Here is a 19,181-nt window from a genome sequence, read left to right as displayed (position 1 = left end):
CCATTAGGATTTTTGAATACTAATGTATCCAGGAAGTTGATAGATATTGGGTCAAAATGGATAGTAAATTGGAGTTCTGGAGTGATGTTATTAATGTAATTGTGGAAATCAAGTAGAGTTTCTGTGGTGCCCCTCCAGATCCAGATATCGTCAATACATCGTTTCCACAGTTGTATGTGTGTCCTAAAATTGCTGTCTAGGTATAAGTGGGTTTCTTCAAAATCCGACATGAAGCTATTAGCATAAGGGAGCACCACATTGGACCCCATTGCCGTCCCCTGTTTCTGTAGGTAGAACTGGTCTTGAAACAGAAAGAAGTTGTGGTAGAGGACTATTGGAAGTAAGTCCTTGCACAAGGAGATCACATTAGGGTGTTTGTCTGTTTTTTGGAGTATTTTGTCTACCGCTAGTCCTTTTGTATCTTAGATTGAGGTGTATAGACTACATACATCCCAGGTAACCAGGATGGTGTCTTTTTGTAATGGTTCCAGATTCTTGAGAATGTTAAGAAAGGCAGATGTGTCAAGTAGGAATGATTTGGTCTTTTTGATCTCTGGGGTAAGTATTTTTTCAAGGAAAATGAAGAGGGGTGAGAGAATGGAATCAGTGGAGGCTACAATGGGACGTCCAGGTGGGTTGTGCAGATTCTTGTGAATTTTGGGTAGTGTGTAGAAAACTGGAATGATCGGGTATCTATTGGTCAAAAAGGTTGCTGTGTCTTGGTCTATAGTGCCTTTGTCTATGTGTAAGGTCCGGGTGTCTTGGATTTTACGGGCTATGTCTAGTGTCGGATTATGGGTTAGTTTCTCATAGACATCCTGATCATTAAGTTGTCTCAGAATTTCTGCAGTGTAGTGGTCCTTGTCCATTATCACCAATGCTCCACCTTTGTCAGCTGGTTTGAAAATTAAGTTTTTCTGTTTTGATAGATTTTTGAGGGCTTGTTTGTCTACTTGGGTGAGGTTATTTGTGAACTTCAGTTCACATTTTTCTATGCTCTTCCTGAAAGAATACATGTCTTTTTGTACTAATGATATAAATGTTTCAACTGGTAGTTGGGTTTTGGGGGGCATATATGAACTGTTGTTCCAAGTTTTTGAACTCCAATATCATTTTTTCTTATTTTTATTGATTTTTTGCACTTTTTCCTTTTTTTCTATATGTAATTGATTATAACACAAACAAATGTCTGCTGTCATATTGATTCATGTAGATACATTTTATTTTATTTTGCTGCAGTCTGATGAAGGCACATAGTTGCCAAAACGTTACCCCGCCGCAGCAATCTACACTGAACAAAATAAACAAGTTGCATCCGATATTGTTGAACTGGAGTCTTTGTATTTATTGATGTGAAGGGGTGGGAACCCTACTCCAGCAAAATACCCACTGAGTGCTACAAGGTCTCTGCTCGTGATTATAAGTGATCCCTAACCTGGTAAAGCACCGTGGCCTAAATATGACAAGCGACTCGCTTTTGTTCCAAGAGGATGAAATCAACTCTATCCTGTCTAAAGTCACCCTAACAAGTGACTTCCTGCAAACCCCTAGCTCGGAGTTCAAAGCTAGAGACCTGGAGAGAGAATCCAGAAAACTAATGAGCTTTGAGTTACATTGCATAACCATGGCCGAATACCTGAAGGTTAAACGTATCCCCCGAGGTCTAAGGATACGAACAAGACCGACATTTTTCAAAGATAACCCAGACTGTTGTACCAGATTTGAACAAATGTTCTTTTGACATCATGACTCTAACTTTATCTTTTCTACAACAAGCTATCTCAGATACAAAAGAACTAATTAAGACCACAGAGGATCAATTAAAGGCGATACTCTCACAGGAAGACTATGAGAAACTACTAGAAAAAATTAAGACGCATCTGACAACTCAACGAAAAGAAATTGAGGATACCAAAAGAAGCAAATTCCATAGAGACGCGGAGGACTATCGGTTGAACCGAGTCTACCGTTGGCCGGATACCTCAACTACAAACACCAGATGGAGATCCTCCTCAACGGACTCTTTCAACTCCGGGTCCAATCGGGATCCACACTATCGTCCAAGACAACCGGAATATCGTCCCACAAGAGGTTTGAGAAGAACTTATAGAGGAACACACCCCCAAGGATTACAGCCGACATCAGTGACCACAAGATCGCAGGTAAGGACATAGTCACTAGTAGTCAATATATCCTCTCAATCACTGAGCCCAGCAGACATGTTACTACTAGAAAAAAGACTCTCTTTTTGCCCCTCTCATATGTTGAACACCTTTCAACTAGAACTAGATCTACATAGACTATACAGGCGCATCAGGCTTACTACATACTTCAGCACAATAAAAAGAAAAATTGACCTTCAATCCCCAAAAGCCCTCATTTCAGCTAAAGACCTATCACTACGGAACAAAAGTTCATATATGCCCCCCAAAACCTAACCACCAGTTGAAACATTTATATCATTAGTACAAAAAGACTACCCAAAATTCACAAGAATCTGCACAACCCACCTGGACGTCCCATTGTAGCCTCCACTGATTCCATTCTCTCACCTCTCTCCATTTTCCTTGAAAAAAAAACTTACCCCAGAGATCAAAAAGACCAAATCATTCCTACTTGACACATCTGCCTTTCTTAACATTCTCAAGAATCTGGAACCATTACAAAAAGACACCATCCTGGTTACCTGGGATGTATGTAGTCTATACACCTCAATCTAACATACAAAAGGACTAGCAGCGGTAGACAAAATACTCCAAAAAACTGATAAACACCCCAATCTGATCTCCTTGTGCAAGGACTTACTTCCAATAGTCCTCTACCACAACTTCTTTCTGTTTCAAGACCAGTTCTACCTACAGAAACAGGGGACGGCAATGGGGTCCAATGTGGTGCCCCCTTATGCCAATAGCTTCATGTCGGATTTTGAAGAAACCCACTTATACCCAGACAGCAATTTTAGGACACACATACAACTGTGGAAACGATAAATTGACGATATCTTTTGTATCTGGAGGGGCTCCACAGAAACTCTACTTGATTTCCACAATTACATTAATAACATTACTCCAGAACTCCAATTTACTATCCATTTTGACCCAATATCTATCAACTTCCTGGATACATTAGTTTTCAAAAATCCTGATGGCAATCTCACAACTGACCTTTATAGGAAACCCACAGACCGCAACAACCTATTGCACTTTTCCAGTTTCCATTCGACTAACACAAAAAAATCACACCTAACATCGCAATTTCAAAGAATACGTAGAATTGTACAAACCGAACCCACACAGACAAAAAGAATTGAAGAAATGCAGGAACGATTCAGGGAGAGAGGTTATCCCCCACACCTGATAAAATACCCGATACATCCCCAAGACCGTAATCGACAATCGGGGAAACATATTCCCTTCGTTCATACATATCACCCATGCGCCAGAAAGATCGAAAACAGTATTAGATCCCATTGGCACCTACTAACTAGGGCTTATCCGGAAATTGAGGAGTTCAAAAATCCTATCCTCATGTGCAACAGATGCCCAAAGAACTTACGTGACCTACTGGTCCGAGCAGATATAGGCTCAGCCATTAACAGTCATTTCTAAGGACACCTAAGAAGGGCACTTTTCCGTGCCATCACTGCATACAGTGTTCACATGTACAAAAAGGCAACAGCATTTCTCATCCATACTCAGGCAAACAATTTCAGATCAATGATTTCTTTACGTGTGATTCTGACTTCGTGATCTACACACTCAAATGTCCATGCGGTCTAATCTATGTGGGTGAAACTACACAAACCATCCGTAATAGAATATGCCAACATAAATCTTCAATTCGAAAACAAAACCTCCTCCTCCCTGTCCCATATCATTTCAAACAAGCTTCACACTCCATTTCTCAACTGAAATTCCAGGTGATAGAACACATCCCAGTACTAAGACGGGGGGGGGAGACAGAGTGAAGCAACTCAAACTGAGAGAAGCCTTCTGGATTCATAAATACGGAAAGGATACAGTGCGGCACTAGGGTGGTCCTGATGCATCAGTGGGCCTGTGGAGAAAAAATGGAGAAAGAAATGAATTAATCATCATCTCTATGGAACCAAGGGGGCTCAATAGAGAGTACGAGATCCAAACTTTATTATAAATGTTTATAGTATGATGATTAATTCATTTCTTTCTCCATTTTTTCTCCACAGGCCCACTGACGCATCAGGACCACTCTAGTGCCGCACTGTATCCTTTCCGTATTGTGTTTTGTCCATATCTTCTGTTTATATCTGTTTTCACCATGTATTAGATTTTCCTTTCAAGAATATCCACTGTTCTCATGACGTCAGTTTTGATATCCACGTGATCCTTATGTAGTTACCTGAGACACTGCGTATCCATTAGGAGACCCTCTATCACACCCACTCTCAATATTTACCGGCATCTTCTTATCCTATATCATACTTCTTATTAATTATATCCCCTTTTAGTTTTACCTTAGTCCCTTTAACCTTTCTTATATTTGTTTCCTATATGTTCCTCTATCTACCTATCTCTTCCTTCGATCCCATGATTCTGCCATACAGCGCTGCACTCCACCGACATATTTCCAGTTGGTGGAATGCATCGCTGTAGCATTGTGCGTTCCACGTGACGCACTTCCGGCTTCCGGTGGGGCAGAACACGCCGACAGATTGCGCGGGTATTTTTACCCGCCCAGCTCACTAGCAGACATGGCGCTCCTATACTCTAGCGGTATATCCGCATGTTATCTTCTTCACCTCCTCGTGGCTTTCTTCTACAGCGGCATTAGGTAAGTTGATTCTGGGGCTCTGGGCCGGTAATTTCTACAAGCATCTCCAGTGCTCTTGTACTTCCTTAAATATGCTGCCTGAGACACAGGCAGGGATACATACTATTATATACACGTGTTTATTATAATTGAGCCCTATAAGCGAGATTACGACGGATAAATACACCTTGTTCACCAGCTTTGGCTAACTTTTTCCTTAACCTACTGATATAGTTTTTCTACATATAAGAGGATGACTCTAGTCGACTGTGTACTTGCTGGGACAGGATCCCAAGTTTTTGAACTCCAATTTTTTTATTTATTTTTTTTATTGATTTTTTGCACTTTTCCTTTTTTTCTATATGTACACTCAGGTCCATGAATATTAGGACATCGACACAATTCTAATATTTTGGGCTCTATACACCATCACAATAGATTTGAAATGAAACAAATAAGATGTGCTTTAACTGCAGACTGTCAGCTTTAATTTGAGGGAATTTACATCCAAATCAGATGAACGGTGTAGGAATTACAACAGTTTGCATATGTGCCTCCCACTTGTTAAGGGACCAAAAGTAATGGGACAATTGGCTTCTCAGCTGTTCCATGGCCAGGTGTGTGTTATTCCCTCATTATCCCAAATACAATGAGCAGATAAAAGGTCCAGAGTTTATTTCAAGTGTGCTATTTGCATTTGGAATCTATTGCTGTCAACTCTCAAGATGAGATCCAAAGAGCTGTCACTATCAGTAAAGCAAGCCATCATTAGGCTGAAAAAACACAACAAACCCATCAAAGAGATAACATAAACATTAGGCGTGGCCAAAACAACTGTTTGGAATATTATTAAAAAGAAGGAACGCACCAGTGAGCTCAGCAACACCAAAAGACCTGGAAGACCACGGAAAACAACTGTGGTGGATGACCAAAGAATTCTTTCCCTGGTGAAGAGAAATACCATTCACAACAGTTGGCCAGATCAAGAACACTCTCCAGGAGGTAGGTGTATGTGTGTCAAAGTCAACAATCAAGAGAAGACTTCACCAGAGTGAATACAGTGGGTTCACCACAAGATGTAAACCATTGGTGAGCCTCAAAAACAGGAAGGCCAGATTAGAGTTTGCCAAACGACATCTAAAAAAGCGTTCACAGTTCTGGAACAACATCCTATGGACAGATGAGACCAAGATCAACTTGTACCAGAGTGATGGGAAGAGAAGAGTATGGAGAAGGAAAGGAACTGCTATTGATCCTAAGCATACCAGCTCATCAGTGAAGCATGGTGGTGGTAGTGTCATGGCGTGGGCATGTATGGCTGCTAATGGAACTGGTTCTCTGTATTTATTGATGATGTGACTGCTGACAAAAGCAGCAGGATGAATTCTGAAGTGTTTCGGGCAATATTATCTGCTCATATTCAGCCAAATGCTTCAGAACACATTGGACGGCGCTTCATAGTGCAGATGGACAATGACCCTGTCACGGAACCATGAACCAGACGTACAACAAGAGATAAGTGAAAATAAGAAGGCTTTATTGAAAATAAAGCTGTAAAGCAAAAGTCCAAACGAATGGTGAAACCGAAGCAGAGTCTTTGAGAGGCCAGAGATCAGGAACCAGAAGGGTAGTCAGACGAAGCCAGGATCAGGAACCAGCAGGGTAGTCAGACGAAGCCAGGATCAGGAACCAGCAGGGTAGTCAGACGAAGCCAGGATCAGGAACCAGAAGGGTAGTCAGACGAAGCCAGGATCAGGAACCAGCAGGGTAGTCAGACGAAGCCAGGATCAGGAACCAGAAGCAGCAGCAGTCTTAGAAGCATGTGAACACAGGAGGACCAAGCAAGGAACTGAAGCCACAGACCTCCTATATATATGAGCTAGGCATCCAGCTCCTCCCAGTGGGAAGGAGGAGCCGCAGGGTGGAAGGCTACAAGAAACCCAGAAACCAAGATGGCCGCCAGCACATGTCAAACGAAGGAGAACAGCAAGAAGGTAAGACCATGACAGTACCTCCCCCTCAAAGGCCCCTCCTCCGTGGAGCAAAAAACGGTTTCTGAGGGAAGCGTGCGTGGAAGGCTCGGAGCAAGGCAGGAGCATGGACATCTGCAGAGGAAACCCAGGAACGCTCCTCTGGACCATAACCACGCCAATGGACCAAAAACTGCACCCGACCGCGGACCAGGCGTGAGTCCAGGATATTGCTCACCTCATACTCCTCATGATTGCCCACTCGGACCGGACGAGGCCGAGGAACCGAGGAAGTGAAACGATTGCACACCAGTGGCTTCAACAGGGAGACATGAAACACGTTAGAGATCCGCATGCCAGGAGGAAGTGCAAGGGCATAGGCTACCGGGTTTACCCTGCGAAGCACTCGGAAGGGACCAACAAAGCGAGGCGCCAGCTTGGGAGTGGGCACTCGAAGGTTGAGGTTGCGGGTGGACAACCATACACGGTCTCCGACCTGGTAGGAAGGAGCAGGCGCTCGTCTGCGATCAGCCTGGAGTCTCTGGCGCTGCGCAGAGACCTCAAGGGACTTCTGGATCTGTACCCAAGAAGCACGTAGGACGGAAAGGTGATCCTCCACAGCCGGAATATCCTGGGGAGAGAATACCTCCGGTAACACGGCAGGTTGGAACCCATAATTGGCCATGAAGGGAGACGTCCCAGAGGAAGAGTTCACCGCCGTGTTCCTGGCAAACTCAGCCCAAGGCAGAAGGTCAACCCAATTGTCTTGGTGATCGGAGACATAGCAACGAAGGAATTGCTCCAAGGCCTGATTGGATCGTTCTGCGGCCCCATTGGACTGAGGGTGGTAGGCCGAGGAGAAGGAGAGATGAATCCCCAACTGGGAGCAAAAGGCGCGCCAGAACCTGGACACAAACTGACTCCCCCGATCCGACACAATCTCCTTGGGCAAACCGTGCAACCGGAAGACCTCCCTGGCAAAAATCGTGGCCAACTCTTGTGCAGAGGGTAACTTCTTGAGAGGAACACAGTGGCACATTTTGGAAAACCGATCCACAATCATGAGAATGACCGTATGGCCTCGGGATGCAGGGAGGTCCACAATGAAATCCATCCCCAGGTGTGACCATGGGCGCTCCCCGGTGGCTATGGGTTGCAGAAGACCCAACGGAAGGTGCCGAGGGGACTTACTCTGGGCACAAACGGAGCATGCCGCTACATATGCGGCGATGTCGGAACGTAGGGAAGGCCACCAGAACAGACGTGAAACAGCCCAGGACAGCTGATTCTTTCCAGGATGCCCCGCGGTCTTGGAGTTATGGTAGGTTCGCAACAACCGAGTGCGCAACTCCTCAGGCACAAAACATCTGCCGTGGGGTCTCCCAGAGGGAGCACCAGATTGAGCCGCCAAAATCTGCTCACCCAGGGGAGAGGTCAGGCTGGTGCGAATGGCGGCCAGGATCTGATTCGGAGGTATGACCGAAGTCGGAATCGACTCCTCCCTGGACAGCTCGGAGTACTGCCGTGATAGGGCATCCGCCCTGATGTTCTTGGAACCGGGTAGGTAGGAGACCACGTAATTAAAACGTGACAAGAACAGAGCCCATCTGGCCTGACGTGGTGTCAATCTCTTGGCCTCAGAAAGGTAGGTCAGATTCTTATGGTCCGTCAGGATGAGAACCGGAACCACCGAACCCTCGAGCAAGTGCCTCCATTCTTTAAGGGCCTGCACGATGGCCAATAACTCCCTGTCACCAATCTGATAGTTGCACTCCGCGGAAGACAGTTTCCGGGAGTAAAACCCACAAGGAAGCAGAGGACCCTCTGGTGTTCTACGCTGAGACAGAAGGGCGCCTACTCCCGTCTCAGACGCGTCCACCTCGAGGACAAAGGGCAACCCAGGGTTGGGATGCGACAGAATCGGAGCCGACACAAAAGCGGACTTTAGGGCCTCAAAAGCTCGGATGGCCTCGAGCGGCCAGACCTGGGAATTACTGCCCTTCCTGGTCAGATCCGTGAGAGGCTTGGCCAGCATGGAAAAGTCCCTGATGAACTTCCGATAATAATTGGCGAAGCCCAAAAAGCGCTGCAGGGAACGAAGACCACTGGGCTGGGGCCACTGTAAGACAGCCGAAACCTTCTCAGGATCCATGGAGAACCCCTCAGCGGAAATGATGTAACCTAAGAAGGTTACCTGGGATCGGTGAAATTCGCATTTCTCAAGCTTACCGAACAGCTTGTTCTCTCGTAACCGTTGCAACACTCGTCTGACATCCAGAATGTGGGCCTCCATGGATTCAGAATATACCAAGATGTCATCCAAATAGACCACCACACACTGCTGCAACAGGTCACGGAAAACATCGTTGATGAATTCCTGAAAGACTGCGGGCGCATTGCACAACCCAAAGGGCATAACCAAGGATTCATAATGACCGGTCCTGGTGTTAAACGCGGTCTTCCACTCATCGCCCGCCTTGATCCTTACCAGGTTATATGCCGCCCTCAGGTCGAGTTTGGTAAAGACCGTGGCCCCTTTAAGGCGATCGAACAGCTCGGAAATCAAGGGTATCGGGTAAGCGTTCTTGATCGTGATGCGATTGAGACCCCTGTAATCGATGCAAGGCCTCAACTCACCGCCCTTCTTTTTCACAAAGAAAAATCCAGCCCCTGCCGGGGACGAGGATTTGCGAATGTGTCCGCGTGAAAGCGCCTCCCTCACGTACTCCTCCATGGCCTCATTCTCCGCTACCGACAGTGGATAGACTTTGCCACGAGGAGGAACGGCACCAGGTTGTAACTCTATGGCACAATCGTATGGGCGGTGCGGAGGTAGGGCAACCGCGCGCACCTTATCGAATACATCCCGGTACTCCTCGTATTCAGGGGGCAACAGAGAGTCCGAGGAAGTACACAGCAACTTGACAGACCCATGGATGCAACTAGCCCCACACTGCGGTGACCACGAGAGGATCTTGGCCGATCTCCAATCGAAAGTCGGATTATGCTTCTGGAGCCAGGGGTACCCCAAGACCACCGAGTAGTGTGGAGACGAAATAACCTGGAGGCAGACCGACTCTCTGTGAACGGCACCAATGGCTATCCCCACTGGAAGGGTCTCATGAGTCACGTGTGACGACAGAAGGGGTCTGCCGTCTATCGCCTCAAGAGCCAGTGGGGAACCTCGAGCCTGCAGAGGAATGGAATTGGCGGCCGCGAACACACTATCAATGAACAAACCACCAGCACCAGAGTCCACCAACGCCTGGGTCGTCACCGAGCCCCCGACCCAGGAGAGGACAACAGTGATCAGTGGTTTGTCAACACGGGAAACCGGGGACGAGGAGACTCCACCCAAGATCTGCCCCCGACAGGATCTCAGGTACGAGCGTTTCCCGGACGGTTCGGACATGCCAACCGAAAATGCCCACCGAGACCACAGTACATGCATCGACCCTCGCGTCTCCGGAGTACCCTCTCCCCCTCGGACAGGCGAGCAAACCCCAGCTGCATGGGTTCACCCCCAGACAAGTCATCCCCAGGAGGCGTGGGAGGAGAGGGAGGCACGGGTGGGACAGCAAACGTAGGCGCCAATCTGTTAGAAGACCTCCGCAGGCTCTCCTTAAAGGAAGGTCTCTCCCTGAGTCTGGTGTCAATCAAAATCAGGAAAGAAATAAGAGACTCGAGCTCCACTGGTAGGTCCTTAGCTGCAACCTCATCCTTCAAGGCATCCGAGAGACCATGAGAGAAAGCAGCGACCAGAGCCTCATTATTCCAGCCCACCTCTGCTGCCAGGGTACGAAACTCAATGGCGTATTCAGCTACGGATCGTGAACCCTGTCTGATGGACATAAGGAGCTTCGCGGCAGAGGCAGCACGAGCCGGCACATCGAATACCTTCCGAAGAGAAGCAACAAAACCGGAAAACTCGGCAACCACCGGATTGTTGTTCTCCCATAAAGGGCTGGCCCAGGCCAAGGCCTTGTCCGAGAGCAGCGAGATCAAGAAGCCCACCTTTGATCTCTCAGTAGGAAAGGCATGTGGCAGCAACTCGAAATAAATGCCCACCTGGTTAAGGAAACCTCGGCACAGAGTTGGCTCTCCCCCAAAGCGCTGTGGAAGAGGGGCAGAACCGGTCATACCCCGAAACACCGCAGGCGCAACAACAGGTGTCGGGGTAGACTCTGGCGCAACAACCGGAGCGGCAGTAGGAGCGACAACCGACCCATCGGCAACGGGAGCGAAATGAGCCGTGCGTTCAAGCAGGGTTTGCAACGCCACAGCGAACCGACCCAACAGGTGATCCTGCTGATCAAGTCTGGCAACCAGCATGGGTAGCGAGGATGGCCCTGTACCGTCAGAACTCATGGCTTGGTCCTAATGTCACGGAACCATGAACCAGACGTACAACAAGAGATAAGTGAAAATAAGAAGGCTTTATTGAAAATAAAGCTGTAAAGCAAAAGTCCAAACGAATGGTGAAACCGAAGCAGAGTCTTTGAGAGGCCAGAGATCAGGAACCAGAAGGGTAGTCAGACGAAGCCAGGATCAGGAACCAGCAGGGTAGTCAGACGAAGCCAGGATCAGGAACCAGCAGGGTAGTCAGACGAAGCCAGGATCAGGAACCAGAAGGGTAGTCAGACGAAGCCAGGATCAGGAACCAGCAGGGTAGTCAGACGAAGCCAGGATCAGGAACCAGAAGCAGCAGCAGTCTTAGAAGCATGTGAACACAGGAGGACCAAGCAAGGAACTGAAGCCACAGACCTCCTATATATATGAGCTAGGCATCCAGCTCCTACCAGTGGGAAGGAGGAGCCGCAGGGTGGAAGGCTACAAGAAACCCAGAAACCAAGATGGCCGCCAGCACATGTCAAACGAAGGAGAACAGCAAGAAGTTAAGACCATGACAGACCCAAAGCATACTGCAAAAGCAACCAAAAAGTTTTTTAAGGGAAAGAAGTGGAATGTTATGCAATGGCCAAGTCAATCACCTGACCTGAATCCGATTAAGCATGCATTTCACTTGCTGAAGACAAAACTGAAGGTAAAATGCTCAAAGAACAAGCAGGAACTGAAGACAGTTGCAGTAGAGGCCTGGCAGAGCATCACCAGGGATGAAACCCAGCGTCTGGTGATGTCTATGTGTTCCCGACTTCAGGCTGTAATTTGACTGCAAAGGATTTGCAACCAAGTATTAAAAAGTGAAATTTTGATTTATGATTATTATGTCCCATTATTTTTGGTCCCTTAACAAGTGGGAGGCACATATGCAAACTGTTCTAATTCCTACACCGTTCACCCGATTTGGATGTAAATACCCTCAAATTAAAGCTGACAGTCTGCAGTTAAAGCACATCTTGTTTGTTTCATTTCAAATCCATTGTGGTGGTGTATAGAGCCAAAAATGTTAGAATTGTGTCGATGTCCCAATATTTATGGACTTGGCTGTAATTGATTATAACTTGTACAAAAAAAGAGCAAGGATTTAACAAGGTAAAAAAATCTAACTTTATTAATTATAAATCACATGGACATTACAGGTGAGACTCAAAAGGGACAGAACATGGAGACTGGGCCACAAAAGGGCTCTGCAATGTGGAGAATCACAATGGGGGATAATGTGACCATATACAGCAGGTAACAGACAATTAACAGAAGCTGTGAATATTGGAGTAGTTGCGGGTGCAATTGCTGTCCCCTAGTGTTGAACAACTTTACCTAGCTCTTATTCACAGCGTCCCAGCAATGGATGCTGTAGGGTGTAATTAGACGGTGCAATACTATTCATAAAGATGGCATATAACAATAACTGTAAATCACTAGTCCCACCCTAATCTATGGATTAGGGTGGGACTAGTGATTTACAGTTATTGTTATATGCCATCTTTATGAATAGTATTGCACCGTCCAATTACACCCTACAGTATCCATTGCTGGGACGCTGTGAATAAGAGCTAGGTAGTTGTTCAACACTAGAGGACAGCAATTGCACCCGCAACTACTCCAATATTCACAGCTTCTGTTAATTGTCTGTTACCTGCTGTATATGGTCACATTATCCCCCATTGTGATTCTCCACATTGCAGAGCCCTTTTGTGGCCCAGTCTCCATGTTCTGTCCCTTTTGAGTCTCACCTGTAATGTCCATGTGATTTATAATTAATAAAATGAGATTTTTTTACCTTGTTAAATCCTTGCTCTTTTTTTGTACAAGTTGCAGTAAGTTGGGGAGTGAGGTTCGGTTTTTGGGTTATTGTAGGCTCTAACTGTATAACACAAACAAATGTCTGCTGTCATATTGATTCATGTAGATACATTTTATTTTATTTTGCTGCAGTCTGATGAAGGCACATAGTTGCCGAAACGTTACCCCGCCGCAGCAATCTACAGTCGTGGCCAAAAGTTTTGAGAATTACATAAATATTGGAAATTGGAAAAGTTGCTGCTTAAGTTTTTATAATAGCAATTTGCATATACTCCAGAATGTTATGAAGAGTGATAAGAGGAATTGCATAGTCCTTCTTTGCCATGAAAATTAACTTAATCCCAAAAAAACCTTTCCACTGCATTTCATTGCTGTCATTAACCACTTCAGCCCCCAGTGCTTAAACACCCTGAAAGACCAGGCCACTTTTTACACTTCTGACCTACACTACTTTCACCATTTATTGCTCGGTCATGCAACTTACCACCCAAATGAATTTTACCTCCTTTTCTTCTCACTAATAGAGCTTTCATTTGGTGGTATTTCATTGCTGCTGACATTTTTACTTTTTTTGTTATTAATCGAAATTTAACGATTTTTTTGCAAAAAAATGACATTTTTCACTTTCAGTTGTAAAATTTTGCAAAAAAAACTTCATCCATATATAAATTTTGCTCTAACTTTATTGTTCTACATGTCTTTGATAAAAAAAAAAATGTTTGGGTAAAAAAAAAAATGGTTTGGGTAAAAGTTATAGCGTTTACAAACTATGGTACAAAAATGTGAATTTCCGCTTTTTGAAGCAGCTCTGACTTTCTGAGCACCTGTCATGTTTCCTGAGGTTCTACAATGCCCAGACAGTACAAACACCCCACAAATGACCCCATTTCGGAAAGTACACACCCTAAGGTATTCGCTGATGGGCATAGTGAGTTCATAGAACTTTTTATTTTTTGTCACAAGTTAGCGGAAAATGATGATTTTTTTTTTTTTTTTTCTTACAAAGTCTCATATTCCACTAACTTGTGACAAAAAATAAAAAGTTCTATGAACTCACTATGCCCATCAGCGAATACCTTGGGGTCTCTTCTTTCCAAAATGGGGTCACTTGTGGGGTAGTTATACTGCCCTGGCATTCTAGGGGCCCAAATGTGTGGTAAGGAGTTTGAAATCAAATTCTGTAAAAAATGACGAGTGAAATCCGAAAGGTGCTCTTTGGATTATGGGCCCCTTTGCCCACCTAGGCTGCAAAAAAGTGTCACACATCTGGTATCTCTGTATTCAGGAGAAGTTGAGGAATGTGTTTTGGGGTGTCTTTTTACATATTCCCATGCTGGGTGAGATAAATATCTTGGTCAAATGCCAACTTTGTATAAAAAAATGGGAAAAGTTGTCTTTTGCCAAGATATTTCTCTCACCCAGCATGGGTATATGTAAAATGACACCCCAAAACACATTCCCCAACTTCTCCTGAGTACGGAGATACCAGATGTGTGACACTTTTTTGCAGCCTAGGTGGGCAAAGGGGCCCATATTCCAAAGAGCACCTTTCGGATTTCACATGTCATTTTTTACAGAATTTGATTTCAAACTCCTTACCACACATTTGGGCCCCTAGAATGCCAGGGCAGTATAACTACCCCACAAGTGACCCCATTTTGGAAAGAAGACACCCCAAGGTATTCCGTGAGGGGCATGGCAAGTTCCTAGAATATTTTATTTTTTGTCACAAGTTAGTGGAAAATGATGATTTTTTTATTTTATTTTTTTCATACAAAGTCTCATATTCCACTAACTTGTGACAAAAAATAAAAACTTCCATGAACTCACTATGCCCATCAGCGAATACCTTGGGGTCTCTTCTTTCCAAAATTGGGTCACTTGTGGGGTAGTTATACTGCCCTGGCATTCTAGGGGCCCAAATGTGTGGTAAGGAGTTTGAAATCAAATTCTGTAAAAAATGACCTGTGAAATCCGAAAGGTGCTCTTTGGAATATGGGCCCCTTTGCCCACCTAGGCTGCAAAAAATGTCACACATCTGGTATCTCTGTATTCAGGAGAAGTTGAGGAATGTGTTTTGGGGTGTCTTTTTACATATACCCATGCTGGGTGAGATAAATATCTTGGTCAAATGCCAACTTTGTATAAAAAATGGGAAAAGTTGTCTTTTGCCAAGATATTTCTCTCACCCAGCATGGGTATATGTAAAATGACACCCCAAAACACATTCCCCAACTTCTCCTGAGTACGGAGATACCAGATGTGTGACACTTTTTTGCAGCCTAGGTGGGCAAAGGGGCCCATATTCCAAAGAGCACCTTTCGGATTTCACAGGTCATTTTTTACAGAATTTGATTTCAAACTCCTTACCACACATTTGGGCCCCTAGAATGCCAGGGCAGTATAAATACCCCACAAGTGACCCCATTTTGGAAAGAAGAGACCCCAAGGTATTCGCTGATGGGCATAGTGAGTTCATGGAAGTTTTTATTTTTTGTCACAAGTTAGTGGAATATGAGACTTTGTATGAAAAAATAAATAAAAAATCAGCATTTTCCACTAACTTGTGACAAAAAATAAAAAATTCTAGGAACTCGCCATGCCCCTCACGGAATACCTTGGGGTGTCTTCTTTCCAAAATGGGGTCACTTGTGGGGTAGTTATACTGCCCTGGCATTTTCCAGGGGCCCTAATGTGTGGTAAGTAGGTAAATGACCTGTGAAATCCTAAAGGTACTCTTTGGAATATGGGCCCCTTTGCCCACCTAGGCTGCAAAAAAGTGTCACACATGTGGTATCGCCGTATTCAGGAGAAGTTGGGGAATGTGTTTTGGGGTGTCATTTTACATATACCCTTGCTGGGTGAGAGAAATATCTTGGCAAAAGACAACTTTTCCCATTTTTTTATACAAAGTTGGCATTTGACCAAGATATTTATCTCACCCAGCATGGGTATATGTAAAATGACACCCCAAAACACATTCCCCAACTTCTCCTGAGTACGGCGATACCAGATGTGTGACACTTTTTTGCAGCCTAGATGCGCAAAGGTGCCCAAATTCCTTTTAGGAGGGCATTTTTAGACATTTGGATACCAGACTTCTTCTCACGCTTTGGGGCCCCTAGAATGCCAGGGCAGTATAAATACCCCACATGTGACCCCATTTTGGAAAGAAGACACCCCAAGGTATTCAATGAGGGGCATGGCGAGTTCATAGAAATTATTTTTTTTTGGCACAAGTTAGCGGAAATTGATATTTTTAATTTTTTTCTCACAAAGTCTCCCGTTCCGCTAACTTGGGACAAAAATTTCAATCTTTCATGGACTCAATATGCCCCTCACGGAATACCTGGGGGTGTCTTCTTTCCGAAATGGGGTCACATGTGGGGTATTTATACTGCCCTGGCATTCTAGGGGCCCTAAAGCGTGAGAAGAAGTCTGGAATATAAATGTCTAAAAAATTTTACGCATTTGGATTCCGTGAGGGGTATGGTGAGTTCATGTGAGATTTTATTTTTTGACACAAGTTAGTGGAATATGAGACTTTGTAAGAAAAAAAATAATAATTCCGCTAACTTGGGCCAAAAAAATGTCTGAATGGAGCCTTACAGAGGGTGATCAATGACAGGGGGGGGTGATCAATGACAGGGGGGTGATCAATGACAGGGGGGTGATCAATGACAGGGGGGTGATCAATGACAGGGGGGTGATCAGGGAGTCTATATGGGGTGATAACCACAGTCATTGATCACGCCCGTGTAAGGCTTCATTCAGACGTCCGTATGCGTTTTGCGGATCCGATCCATCTATCAGTGCATCCGTAAAAATCATGCGGACATCTGAATGGAGCTTTACAGGGGGGTAATCAATGACAGGGGGGGTGATCAATGACAGGGGGGTGATCAGGGAGTCTATATGGGGTGATAACCACAGTCATTGATCATGCCCCTGTAAGGCTTTATTCAGACGTCCGGATGCGTTTTGCGGATCCGATCCATCTATCAGTGCATCCGTAAAAATCATGCAGACATCTGAATGGAGCTTGACAGGGGGGTGATCAGGGAGTCTATATGGGGTGATAACCACAGTCATTGATCATGCCCCTGTAAGGCTTCATTCAGACGTCCGGATGCGTTTTGCGGATCCGATCCATCTATCAGTGCATCCGTAAAAATCATGCGGACATCTGAATGGAGCTTTACAGGGGGGTAATCAATGACAGGGGGGGTGATCAATGACAGGGGGGTGATCAGGGAGTCTATATGGGGTGATAACCACAGTCATTGATCATGCCCCTGTAAGGCTTCATTCAGACGTCCGGATGCGTTTTGCGGATCCGATCCATCTATCAGTGCATCCGTAAAAATCATGCGGACATCTGAATGGAGCTTTACAGGGGGGTAATCAATGACAGGGGGGTGATCAGGGAGTCTATATGGGGTGATAACCACAGTCATTGATCATGCCCCTGTAAGGCTTCATTCAGACGTCCGGATGCGTTTTGCGGATCCGATCCATCTATCAGTGCATCCGTAAAAATCATGCGGACGTCTGAATGGAGCTTTACAGGGGGGTAATCAATGACAGGGGGGGTGATCAATGACAAGGGGGTGATCAGGGAGTCTATATGGGGTGATAACCACAGTCATTGATCATGCCCCTGTAAGGCTTCATTCAGACGTCCGGATGCGTTTTGCGGATCCGATCCATCTATCAGTGGATCCGTAAAAATCATGCGGACATCTGAATGGAGCTTTACAGGGGGTTGATCAATGACAGGGGTGTAATCAATGACAGGGGGGTGATCAGGGAGTCTATATGGGGTGATAACCACAGTCATTGATCATGCCCCTGTAAGGCTTCATTCAGACGTCCGGATGCGTTTTGCGGATCCGATCCATCTATCAGTGCATCCGTAAAAATCATGCGGACATCTGAATGGAGCTTTACAGGGGGTTGATCAATGACAGGGGGGTAATCAATGACAGGGGGGTAATCAATGACAGGGGGGTGATCAGGGAGTCTATATGGGGTGATCACCACAGTCATTGATCACGCCCGTGTAAGGCTTCATTCAGACGTCCGGATGCGTTTTGCGGATCCGATCCATCTATCAGTGGATCCGTAAAAATCATGCGGACGTCTGAATGGAACTTTACAGGGGGTTGATCAATGACAGGGGGCTAATCAATGACAGGGGGGTAATCAATGACAGGGGGTGATCAGGGAGTCTATATGGGGTGATCAGGGGTGATCAGGGGCTAATAAGGGGTTAATAAGTGACGGGGGGGGGTGTAGTGTAGTGTAGTGGTGCTTGGTGCTACTTTACTGAGCTACCTGTGTCCTCTGGTGGTCGATCCAAACAAAGGGGACCACCAGAGGACCAGGTAGCAGGTATATTAGACGCTGTTATCAAAACAGCGTCTAATATACCTGTTAGGGGTTAAAAAAAACACATCTCCAGCCTGCCAGCGAACGATCGCCGCTGGCAGGCTGGAGATCAACTCTCTTACCTTCCGTTCCTGTGAGCGCGCGCGCCTGTGTGCGCGCGTTCACAGGAAATCTCGCGTCTCGCGAGATGACGCATATATGCGTGACTCTGCGCAGGGCTGCCACCTCCGGAACGCGATCCTGCGTTAGGCGGTCCGGAGGTGGTTAAAGGACCTGCTGAGATAATTTCAGTAATCGTCTTGTTAACTCAGGTGAGAATGTTGACGAGCACAAGGCTGGAGATCATTATGTCAGGCTGATTGGGTTAAAATGGCAGACTTGACATGTTAAAAGGAGGGTGATGCTTGAAATCATTGTTCTTCCATTGTTAACCATGGTGACCTGCAAAGAAACGCGTGCAGCCATCATTGCGTTGCATAAAAATGGCTTCACAGGCAAGGATATTGTGGCTACTAAGATTGCACCTCAATCAACAATTTATAGGATCATCAAGAACTTCAAGAAAAGAGGTTCAATTCTTGTTAAGAAGGCTTCAGGGCGTCCAAGAAAGTCCAGCAAGTGCCAGGATTGTCTCCTAAAGAGGATTCAGCTGCGGGATCGGAGTGCCACCAGTGCAGAGCTTACTCAGGAATGGCAGCAGGCAGGTGTGAGCGCATCTGCACGCACAGTGAGGCAAAGACTTTTGGAAGATGGCCTGGTGTCAAGAAGGGCAGCAAAGAAGCCACTTCTCTCCAAAAAAAACATCAGGGACAGATTGATCTTCTGCAG

Source organism: Bufo bufo, chromosome 4 (assembly GCF_905171765.1).
Source record: "Bufo bufo chromosome 4, aBufBuf1.1, whole genome shotgun sequence".
In the NCBI taxonomy this organism is placed as follows: domain Eukaryota; kingdom Metazoa; phylum Chordata; class Amphibia; order Anura; family Bufonidae; genus Bufo; species Bufo bufo.
This window is presented reverse-complemented; position numbering follows the sequence as displayed.